This window comes from Macaca nemestrina, chromosome 14 (assembly GCF_043159975.1).
Source record: "Macaca nemestrina isolate mMacNem1 chromosome 14, mMacNem.hap1, whole genome shotgun sequence".
Classification (NCBI taxonomy): Eukaryota; Metazoa; Chordata; class Mammalia; order Primates; family Cercopithecidae; genus Macaca; species Macaca nemestrina.
This window is the reverse complement of record NC_092138.1, coordinates 60,897,629-60,910,442: the sequence shown is the minus strand read 5'-3', so window position 1 is coordinate 60,910,442 and position 12,814 is coordinate 60,897,629. Positions and strand designations below refer to the sequence as shown.

General features: G+C 35.3%; 1 pseudogene; it reads right to left on the bottom strand.

Moving 5' to 3' along the window:
* LOC105485632 (ADP/ATP translocase 3-like) overlaps positions 1–10,492 on the bottom strand; it is a 64,928-nt pseudogene extending 54,436 nt beyond the window's left edge.
* Positions 10,493–12,814: the final 2,322 nt, after the last annotated feature.

The following is a 12,814-nucleotide window of genomic DNA, read 5'->3' as shown; positions in this document are numbered from 1 at the left end:
TATCTAGAATGGCTTCTCTTCTCAAACAGGGCTTCTAGGAGATCAGACCGCTAAGAAGACAAGGTCCTAGATACAGGTAGATTGAGTGCCACGAAAGTTACTAGAATATGGATTTTAGCAGTAGGAACAATAGTTATTCAACAAGATTGAGGACCCTAATAGACACGATGTCATACGAACTAAACAAAAATATTCATTCTGAAGAGTTATAAAGGACAGAAGGGAAAAAGTTTCAGAACAATATATCACAACTCCTTCATTCCTTTTTTTTTTTTTCCTGAGGTGAATATTAACCTTAGAAATGTAGACACACTGAATCTACACTTAAGATTAAGTGGATTCTACTATGTGGAAAAAAAATAGTGCTGGGACTATAGGGTCAGGCAAAGTCCAGTGAATGCATCCCTATTTAGTAAAAACTAGAAATATAAATATTCAGCTTTGTATTATTTTGAGGAAAAAGTTATTAAAATCTCTGTATCTAAGATATTAGATTGAGCTGTTACTGCTAATATGTGTTAATATAGTCATCAATGATTATCAGGCCATGTCTTACATGCCTTTACTTGTAATCAAAATTCTCCATTTTTTTCTATTAACAGAATGGATTTCTAGTACTACTTAAATGTCATTCTCTTAAATAAGGTGAAACTGAGTTTATTTAGCATGCTTCACACAGTTTTTGCTGATGTTTTCTTGTCAAGTAAAATAGTATGTAAAGATAGAAATTAGAACCTGCTCTGGGTGACCTAATATTTTTCCCTGAGATGACTAATGTATATGCATGGAAATTAGTGTTTCATGGTCCTGAAGTACTGCAAATAAAGTATTAGTTGATTGTACCTTCTGGAATCAGTTTCTTACAAGTGTTCAACAATATTAAGAAAGGTTAGCTATTACTATTTAAAACTGGGTTGATATTCCTATTCAGTGTACAAATCATTAGATCATTTTCTTAAAATATGCTTGTAAAATCAGGCAGAAGCTTAGAAACTAAGTGGATCTGTTCTATGCTATTCCAGCCTCGAATAAGGAGGCTACCTTACTGGGTATCTCTTTTCAGTAAACATATGCTTTTCTACTGATGAGTAATTGATAGGCAGGACTACTTGTTTCAAGAGGGCAGTTATATCTTACCTGCCTAGAATCTATTACATTTATTGGGGAAAAAAAGTCAAAAAACCAACAGAAAACTCAGAATTATTACTAGCAAGTGGAAAAAAGTACTATCAGTTGGCCAGACTATTAATGGATATCTAAATGTATGTTGCAGATGGAATTATATTGTAAGTCAAACAAAACTGTTTGAATGTCAACTAGAGATGGTTGTGAAATATGTGAATGGAACACAGTACCATGCTAGTACCACATGTTCAGAGCAGCAGAGGCTTGTAGCAAGATTATGACATGGAACAGTGTATGGAACACAAATCGAAGGACTATAATTGCGAAGTTGAGTAGTGACAGGCCGTATTGGCCACAAAGGTGAAAATACATATTATCTTATTCCTTAAATAAAAGTTTGTCAATTACGTAGATGATTCAACTGATTTAATACATTTTCCTGGCATCCAAGAATCTTGCGGAATTTATTAATCAACACTCTTATTTTTTTCTAGAGTACTTTGGGCTTTCTATGTACACAATTATGTCATTAAGGAATAATGACAGCTTTATTTTGGAGGTTCCAATTTTGTACTTTTATTTCTTTTTCTGTTATACAATTTAGTTACTCTAGTTGAATAGAAATGTTGATAGAAAACATTAGAGTCTTCTTTTTGAATTCTGAAGAAGATAATTAAGTATTTGATCCCTAAATATGAAGTTATATCCAGGGGCTTTTATCTTTTTAATGATATCTCTTATAGAGTATGATTTCCCTTCTATTATATATATATATATATATATTTTTTGACATGGAGTTTCTCTCTTGTTGGCCATGCTGGAGAGCAATGGTGCAATCTTGGCTCACTGCAACCTCATCCTCCAGGATTCAAGCGATTCTCGTGACTCAGCCTATTGAGTAGCTGGGATTACAGGCGCCTGCCACCATACCTGGCTAATTTTTTTGCATTTTTAGTAGAGATGAGGTTTCACCATGTCGGCCAAGCTGGTCTCAAACTCCTGACCTCAGGTGAACCACCCGCCTCGGCCTCCCAAGGTGCTGGGATTACAGGCGTGAGCCACCGTACCCGGCCCCTCTATTACTATTTAATAGAGAGTTTCAAATATATATCAATCAAAAGACATATTGATTAGTAAAACTACAGTGCTTTTAATTTATAGCCATTTATTTAAAAATACTAAGTATAATATATGCATACACACACGTATACATACACATACACACATAAGAATACATATGTAAGGGATATTTTGTGGAAGGATTTACAAGAAAACACAACAGTGTTTATATCTATTAAATAGGGTAGGGTATCTTAGTGTGAAACTCATTTCATTATTTTATCATTTTGTATGTATACATTATATACATTTTCTTTTTATTATACAATAAAATGCAAAGTTTAAAAAGCGCATGTCACAACATTTTATGTATCTCCTGATTATGAAAATAATTTTATTTGTATATAACTAATTACTATAGAGTCTTTATGATGTGCCAGGCACTCTTATGAATGCTTTATAGAATGTAACTCATGTTCATGTGAAAATATCAAAATGAAAGTATCCTCCAAATACTTAGAATGCCATCTTGTAGGAATTGAATTACAAGAAAATTATATTTTTATTTTATACTTTCAAACTATATTAAAATATTTACATTTAATTTAATTTAATTTTTGGAAGTACTAATTTGCCATTATACTTTATGCAAATAGACAATAGGCATTTTTATTTCATGCAGATATTTTATGATTTTTATTTTCTACGAAACAAGAATATGATTATTGCTTCACATTGGAGATATAGATATAGATAGATAGATAAATTCTTTTTTGAGACATGGTCTCACTCTGGTCGCTCAGGCTGGAGTGCAGTGGCACCATCTGGGGTCACAGCAACCTCCGCCTCCCAGGTTCAAGCGATTCTCCTGCCTCAGCCTCCCAAGTAGCTGGGACTACAGGCATGCAACACCACGCCTGGCTAATTTTTGTATTTTTAGTAAAGATGAGGTTTCACCATGTTGGCCAGGCTGGGCTCAAACTCCTGACCTCAAGTGATCCACCAAGATCGGGCTCCCAAAGTGCTGGGATTATAGGCATGAGCCACCATGCCCGGCCTGCACTGGGGATATATTTATAAATGTTGGTGTTGGAAGCCATCAGATCTAGATTTCGGTAAGACTCAATTTGATTATGCACATATACCTATAGTTTTTTAGGTCTAGTTAACATAGTTGTTTAGAATCTGTAAAAAAGACAGAAGTTTGGGATTGATTTTTTTAAATCAAGCAGTTTGCTGTGTTTTCTGATTACAAATTACCATCAACTATACTTCTCTGGCCCTGACAAAAACAAGAGTTTTTCTTGTTTTTCACAAATTGCTTTTTTACTTGGGGGTGATGGTGCCTATGTGTGAGTCATTTACATTGTGTATTCCAGTCATTGCCTCTTCATCCTATGAATAAGCAACTATCATATCCAAGTTGTACTAAAGAGTTTTATGAATGGATGTATCTCTCATGTTTATGAAAAATATATTAATCCTTTACAAGTAGATGTCAGTTGTAGATAGTTATTTTATAAATATGCTCTTCTTCAGGCTTCTCCTGAATCTCAGTGTGTGCCCTAGAAACTGAGGAGATATGTTGGCCAAAGGAAATATCCCAAATCATTACTATGAGTTCTGTGTCCCTTCATTTTTTCTGTATGTTTAAAAGTATTTATCTATGGAAATGCAAATATTGTTCCTCCACCTGCATATATCTGCTTTTCTTCACTCTAGTTTGCCTTTGGGTTATTACCATTGTGCTTTACTTGGTAATAACCCAACTCTTTGGAGAAAGTAACTTCTATTGCCATTGCTGAAAAACCCTTTCACTATCCTTTGTCATGTCTTACTGTTTCAGAACATATTTTGTTTGATCTTAATTATTGCTTGAGGCAAAACAGGTGGTTCCCTTCCCTGTTTTAAACCACAGCAGATCAAGGTTCTCTGATGATGGTAAACCTGAAGCCCTTATAAAGCCAAACTTGTTGTGTGCAAACTTTTCTCATTTTGCACCTGTCGTTTTTCATCAGGGTTCATCATAGCCACCTCATGCTGTGCAGCCACATGGCCACCAAAATGATGCTTACCATTACAAATAGGAGCACAGCTTGAGGTCTTACCAGCTTTTGTAGAAGGAGAATGTTTGAGGGAAAATGAAAATGAAAAAAAAAATTGAATTTAACTCATTTAAAAATATTTCATATATTTTTATTCTTATGTTTACTATTTAAGGTCACACTCTATATACTGATTTTTAAATATATTTCAGAAAAAAGACTGATGAGAAATAGATGGAAGAGTATGGGAAGAATTATTTGATGACCAATAGTGATTGCTATTAGGTAGTTTATTAACCTTTCCCATTGAAAAATAATAAAAGGAAAACAAATGGAAATAAAGAAAAAATGACTCAGGTGACTCAATATAATAATATATAATATAGTATATAGATTATACACATGTGTGGATATATATGTACATACACACATATATACACATACAAATATATATAATTTATATTTATGCTTTTTGGCAATTAAAATATTGATCTCACTATTTTATGCAATGCTAATTACATAAAAAATATTAAGTAATTTGCTCATCGATCTAAAGGAGAGGTTACTATTAATTTTACACATTTCTGTTTTTTCTGCATTTTTATGAAAAAACATCTTTACTATTATAGACAAATCTATATTTAAAACCAGTATTTAAAATATTATGAATTATGTAAACATACTTAAAACACAATAAAGTAGCACATTAAATGTATGCACACACACACGTAAAACTGGTATCATCTATACCAAACTCTAAAAAGGTATGGTTCCAGGTAGTTGGACCATGCATAGTTTATGTTCTTTATTCAGTTTTTCTGGATTTGCTACATTTTCTCCTATGGATATGTGTAATATAAAATAAGGAAACTAACTTTCTTCGAAAAAGACAAATTTAAACCCATACAAATCACTGTGACAAAAGGAATAATCTGAAGTTAATTCAAACTTCACTAAACCCAGCAACATAAGTATGAGGTAATTATTTTTGTAGGAAGGTAATTGACCTATGCATTTAATATGGTTTGGGGTAACTATGCAGATAAAGTTTTATTATTATCAAAAGTATAGCCAGAAAATATGGGAGACAAATTTCAAACAATTTAGAAGAAAAATATACAAGAGGTGAGAGCATGAGATGATTAAAAAAAAAAAAAAGTAATGCAAGTTTTCTGAAGTGAATTTGCTTTTAGTATTTTTAATGATATCAAAGAAGGGGAACAAAGTGCCCAAAATGCAAGTTCTGAGATGTCTATACAATGGTTAGGGGAAAATGATTCAAAAAGGGATTTAAAATGAAGACATGTAAAATAAAAGAATATATTTTATGACATTTTCTTTCAGGCCAAGCGTTAAGTATATCATATACATTATTAAAAATGGTTTCAGAGACAAAGTAGCTTCATAAATTGTTGCTATAATATATGAGTTGTATCTATCTTGACTCTGCTAAATAATTATCAAAGTCAACATTCTGGATGTCCCAGAAAGGAGAAATCAAGACTTATAAGAACACTAAAATGTAATTATATCCTACAGATTTTCTAAATCTAGAACTTTCCATTTTTATATCTAAAGAGATCTACAAAACCAGCCTGTGATGATTTAAGTTCATTTTTTCAAGTGAATGCTAGTAATTTCAATTCATGCTTAATATTAGTAATTTATACCGCAAAACAGAAAAGATGTAGTTTGGAGACAGAAGAGAGCATCTGTGGTTACTTTGGTTATGAATTTTTTGATAAAGGTTAGCATGAGGGTGAAATACATGTGTATAAATATATGTATATCCACACATACATATATACACACACATATACATATATACATATATACACATGTATATATACGTATATACATGTATATGTGTATATGCATATATACACACATCCACTATATATACACACATACATATATACGTGTGTATGTGTGTATATGTTTATATATGCATATATAAATATGTATATATGTTTATATGTGCATATATGTGTATATATGTTTATATATGCATATATAAATATAAATATGTGTATATATATTTATATATGTATCTATGCATACACACACACTACATATATACATGCACACACACACATCCACTATATTTATTGGACTATATGTTCAGAAACTGCTATGATAATCATACCCGATGTTTCTTTGATTTGCTTAATTCTCTATACAAGTTGTACTCAGTAAATATTTGTTAAATTGAAATTTTTTCTCAAAAATACACTTATTTAAAAGATGAGTTTACAAACATCTGCATTTACCTTAACAAAGCAATGATTTTATGTACAAGGCCCAGTGACTGCAGAAATTAACAGTTTTAAGTATTAATCTTAAACAGTTTCTCATGGAATGGCTTATAGACTGAATTCTGTGTCACTATGAGCATTCAAAACCCTAAATGCAGTTAAAAATGAACTACCTGCTGTTGCAGTGAAATTGCCAGCAAATTAGCACTTAAGCAATTCAATTCTAGCAAAGCAGGTGTACAAGTATGCTGCCACCTCAGAACTCTTCCTCAGGTATTACCCATTGTGAATGGAAAATGGTAAAATGCCATAGGTAGAGAGAAGATGGTTTTATTCTTTTTTTACATTTAAATTTCATTTTCAAAGTACCCTTTTAGTGCCATTTAGTGCCAGAAGAATATTGACAATTTATGTAACTTTCTCCAGTTTAACATATGCTATAACTTTTGTTCTGTAGAAAATTTCTGCTTTCTTCATGGATTTCCTTTTCTGATGATAGGAGTGAGTTTTAGTATACCCCAAAGATACAGTTAAAATTAATTTTATCTGTGACTTGAGTAGTTTTCAATCTTTCTATTTGAGTTAAATTACAGTAAATCATCATGCATATTAATTCCATTTGATATAATTTATTTAGTGTTCCTGAAATTGATGTTTGTTTTTATCAAGAATGTCCCACTATTATTATGCAGAAAGTTTTAAAAAGTGATAAAATAAATTTATTGAAGGTTATCTACATTTATAGTTGTTTACCCGATTTTAATTAATAAATATGGGATTGTCAAACACTTAAAAAACCTCTCTTTGCATTTTCATATTTTATAAAATGTTTAAATACAAATAGTTTACACTATGTTGATTATAAATATGTTTAAAATTAATATATATTTATGTTTTATACTTTTATTTACAATTGATATCTCAAGTCTTTCTATATTTAAGACAGATCCCACTGCTGTGAAACAAATGTTCGTAGATTCGGTCATTCAACATCATAATTAATTGTTCTGGCAATTCAATTTCAAAGTTGAAACTTAAAATTTTTATAGTGTAGCTGTAAAAACAGGTGATAGTAGGGGATAGATGACCAGAAACTTACCAAGAGAATATTTTATTGTGTAAAAAATCACTCAAGAAATCTCTATCTGAATTATTTTATCATAAGTACAAAAACAATCAGTTTTGAACTACATCACCCAGAAAATACATTTACATCTTTAGTCTCTCTTTTCATAGTTCTAACACTCTTTGCCTATAAATTTCAAAACTGTATTAAGTTATGTTTCCAAGGAGCTACAGGTAAATACTTGTCCTTGAACAATTATTCCCCCTGATATTCCATTGAATTCCTTTTGCACTGAATTATTATCTGATATTAATATTGCTTCAATTTTTTATTAGTAATTGTCTAATTTGTCTACTTCTATTCCTGTATTTTCAGTTTTTGTGGGTTTTTTTGATTGTCTTATACATTTTTATCATTTATAACAATTTTTAAGCATTATTTAATCCAATTCGTGTTTTTAAAGAATTATATTTAACTTACATTTATTGTCCTTGCTATATGTAAAATGCATGTGTATGTATGAGGCTAACCTTATTTTTTTAATCACTATGCATTCTTGCTGTAATAATTTACTGACTGATTTGCATTTCCTGCATTTTGCTTGTTCTGTGTTTCTTCCAACACCTCATCTTCAAAGGTTTTCTTGTTAAACAAAATCTATTCTGTAGTGGCTTAAATATTTAACACCTATTTATACCTGTTTTTGATAAATTTTTAAAAGTAATTAATAAATGCATTTACCCAGTAAAGAAGACCACTTGTGATAAGAGCTTGACTTCTGCTTTAAACTCTTCAACTTGATAAAAAGTAATAAATATTTTAAAGCGTATTGATATTTTAAATTTATTAATCAAAATTATTTAGACTTCAGTTCCAATGTATTATGTTATATATTAACGCTATCATAACGTATATATTCTTCAGAAAATTACTTTTTATTTAAGATTATGTATTTAAAGCTTTTCCATGTTGATAAACTGATACAATAATACTGTTTTTAAAAATAACAGTATTATTATGGTCGTCAATTTGCTATTTGAGCAGGGCTTTGCAGGAACAGCTTGTCTTTGTTGTACTTAGCATTACTTAGGGTTACTCTGAAACTGGAGGTTAAATCACCACAGTTTGTTCGCTCACATACCTGGTAGTTGATGCTGGCCGTCAGCAGGGTCCTTAGCTAGACCTATGTGCCTAAATATGTTAACATGATTTCTTCATGTAGCCTCGGCCTCTTCATAACATGACGTCTGAGTTCTAAAAGGCAAGCGTCCTAAAAAAAAAGCCAAGAGGAAGTTGCAGTGTCTTTCTAAGCTGTTCTAATATATTACTTAGTCTCACTTCTGCTACATTTTATTTATTTATTTATTCTCCCCCCTCGCATCCTGTGTTTATTTTATTGTTTCGCAGCAGGGTGCCCAACATAGAACATAATTGCAAGTACTCAGCTGTGCAAAAGAGGGGCTAGTGCTTAAGTACAAATGGGGAACATGATTCTTTTGTTTTAAATGAATAATTAAACATGACTTGGGTCCTACAAGCATCTGGACTCTAGGTCTGAGTACTGGAGTGCCTCGCCCGTGGGCCCACAAGGACACCCTGGTTCCCTTCCCCCAGTGATCAAGACATGGAATCCAGTACCGATGGCTGGATCATAATGTGCTCCTTTTCTTTTCTCTTTTCTTTTCTTATTTTTCTTATTTTTTTTCTTTTTCTTTTTCTTTTCTTTTTTTTTTTTTTTTTAGATGGAGTCTCGCTCTGTTGCCCAGGCTGGAGTGCAGTGTCGCAATCTTGGCTCACTGCAAGGTCCGCCTCCCGGGTTCACGCCATTCTCCTGCCTCAGCCTCCCGAGTGAGTAGCTGGGACTACAGGCGCCCGCCACCACGCCCGGCCAATGCGCCCCTTTTCTAGAGCCTTCCCTGGCCATCTACAGGCAGGGTCCGGCTGACAATTCCGACTGAAATTTCTCGAACGTCGATGGTTTGCACACTTGAGGATTCTACGTGGTTCTCTTGGTTCCCTTGGTGTGTGTGGAGGATGCCAAGGCCCTTAGCTTACCTTCTTCAGCTCGTCATACAGGACCAGCACGAAACCCGCCCCCACCCCCATGCCTCTGAGGACGTTGGACCACGCACCCTTGAAAAAGGCCTTGGCCGCCTCGTCTCTGAAGATCTTCCTCCAACAGTCTGCGGTGCCCGTGTACATGACGTCAGCTCCTTTGCGCCCAAACTGCGTCATCATCTGCCTCCGCACTGTGTCGAAGGGGTAGGACACCACGCCAGCCATGGCAGTCACGGTCTGCGCGATCATCCAGCTCACCAGGATGTGCGTGTTCTTGAGGTCGGGGAGCATGCCCTTGGCCGTATCGTACACCCCAAGCAGGCGGCCTGGTAGATGATGATGCCCTGCACGGAGACGCTGAAGCCCTGGTACAGGCCCCGGATGCCGTCGGACTTGGGGATCTTCACCAGGCAGTCTCCCAGGCCTCGGAACTCGCTCTCCGTGCCCGACTTTTCCACGTCGGCTGCCAGGCGGATTCTGGTGAAATCCAGGGGATACACGACTGCCACGCTGCCAGAGGCCAGGTTGCCCGCAAAGTACCTCCAGAACTGCATGTGCTTGTCCACGCCCCCTAGGAAGATCTGCTTGTACTTATCCTTGAAGGCGAAATTGAGGACTTGCGTGGGGAAGGAGCGGATGACATTGGCCAGGTTGCCCCTCTAGAAGGACAGCACGCCCTGATCCTTGGGGATGCGGACGATGCAGTCCACCATGCCCTTGCACTGCTGCTCGGCGGCGACCGGCATGCTGACCGGCACCTGCAGCTGCAGCTGGACCCGCTTGATCGATGCCATGGCTGTCCTGGACATAGCGGCGGTGATGCCTCCGGCCAGGAAGTCCTTGGCGAAGGAGGTGGCTTGTTCCGTCATGGTGGCCGGGAGGGCAGCGGAGCGGGCGGACAGCCCGAGAGCGGGCGCGGAGAGTGAAGGGAGGGCATCGCTGGCTCAGTCCTGCCGCCACCAGAACCGAAAGCAGCTACATTCTATTTATTAATTATGATCTCCAAAGGTCCCCACCTCCTATAGAAGAGAGGCAAGATTCTGGAAGAGTAGGTTGGACTGAGATATTGCTATGACCATTATGAAAAATATAGCCTACCACAGTGTTCCTTGTCATCGAAACAGCTCTTATTCTGCTCACACGCTAAATATAATCATCTGTGTCCCAGGCCTCCACCCATAAAGTCTCATTCCATCAGAGATTCCATCTTAGGTATATGAGTTCCAGATGTGGATGAGTTTTCTTGGGTGTAGCACTTCAATTGCAGCTCCGCTGATTTTCTCTCAATCTGAAAACTCGTAAATTAATGAGGCAAGTCCTCTGTCCTCTATATTCAACATAAGATAGAGAGAAAGACGTAGGATAACTACAATAGATGCTTTTACTCCAAAAGGCGGCAATGGGAGGCATCCTAGCAATTCTGAAATCCACTGAGTCCTGTTTGCCAGTTCCCTGCTTGCCTAACCACACGCAGGCCTGATTATGTGGTCTAATGTTCCGTGACTCTTTGCTGTGCCCATTGGGCTTACATCTTTACATCACCAGTTATTCTTCCTTTTCAATTAAAAAAAAAAAAATCATGCTTGCAACCGAGTAGTTTTCTCAGCCTCCTTGCTGCCCATGGTAGTTCAAGGGTCTGCATACCTAACTTTTCATTTTTACTTTCTCCGTTTCAGTTCAAGCTGACATAATATGCTTAAAATCTCTGTGGGTTTTATCTAATTCCATTATAATGCAACCTATTAGATAAAAGCCACACCCCAAAACTTCATTAAAGTAAGCTCTTCTTTATACAGCACTTTAGAGATGTTAGACCATTGTCAGATGGTCTTTATTATTCCTTATAAGAAATTCATGAGTTATTTGTATCATTGTCTATTTAAATGTAAACTGTACTGTTTCTCCAGATACTATCAATATTATTTATTTTATTTCTGAAGTTGTACTATGATAGCACAGGGGATTGTTTTTTCTTTTGTTTGAGACAGGGTATCATTCTGTCTGTAACCCATGCTGGTGTGCAGTGGTGTGATCATAGCTCACTGTAGCCCGGACCTTCCTGGTTTCAGGTGATCCTTCCACCTCAGCCTCCCTAGTAGCTGGGACTATAGGCATGTGCCACTACGCGCAGCCAATTATTGTATTTTTGGTAGAGAAAGAGTTTTGCCTTGTTGCCCAGACTGGTCTCAAACTCTTAGACTCAAACAATCCACCAGCTTCAGTCTCCCAGTATGTTGGTACTATAGGCATGAGCAACCACGCTAGGCATAGGATATAGTTTTCTTTGTATGAATTATGCTCGATGCTCACTGAGCTTTTATAGCTTCAAGTTAATACATACTTGGCTGTTATTTTATCTTTTTTTTTCTAATCTTTTCCACCTTTTTTTTTTTCTTGCTAGGCTTACCTAGCATTTTCTGACTTAACCCACTGATATTGCCTTATAGGACTCTGTGTGTATGTTTTATTTGTTCATAGAATTTATTTTTAGTTCTTTTTCATGGTTTCCATATATCTGCTATTTCCCATCTGTTTGTTCATTTTATTAATGTTTCATCTAAGGATCTTGAATATATGTGTAATACCTTTAAAAATGTCCTTGTATGTTAGCTCCAACATCTGATCATAGTGATGACTTTTTTTTTCTTTTTTTATAATTTTTTTTCACTTTTGTGGGTACACAGTAGATGTATATATTTATGGGGTACATACGATATTTTGTTACAGGAGTGCAATGCATAATAATCATATCATGGAAAATGGAGTATTTATTCCCTCAAGCATTTATCCTTTGCATTACAAGCAATCCAATTATACTCTTAATTATTTAAAAATGTACAAGTATATTATTGTTGACTATAGTCACCCTTTTATGCTATCAAACACTAGGCCTTATCTATTTTTTTTTTTTTTTTTCTGTGCCAATTAACAATTCCCACCTCCCCACCAACCCCCTACTATACTTCCCAGCCTCTGGTAACCATTTCTATTTTTACTCTCTATTTCTGTGGGTTTAAGTGTTTTGATTTTTAAATCCTACAAATAAATGAGAACATGTGATGTTTGTCTTTCTGTTCCTAGTTTATTTCACTTAACATAATGACCTCCAGTTTCATCCATGTTGTTGCAAATGACTGAATGTCATTCTTTTCTTATGGCTGAATAGCACTCCATTGTGTATAAGTACCACATTTTTCTTATCCATT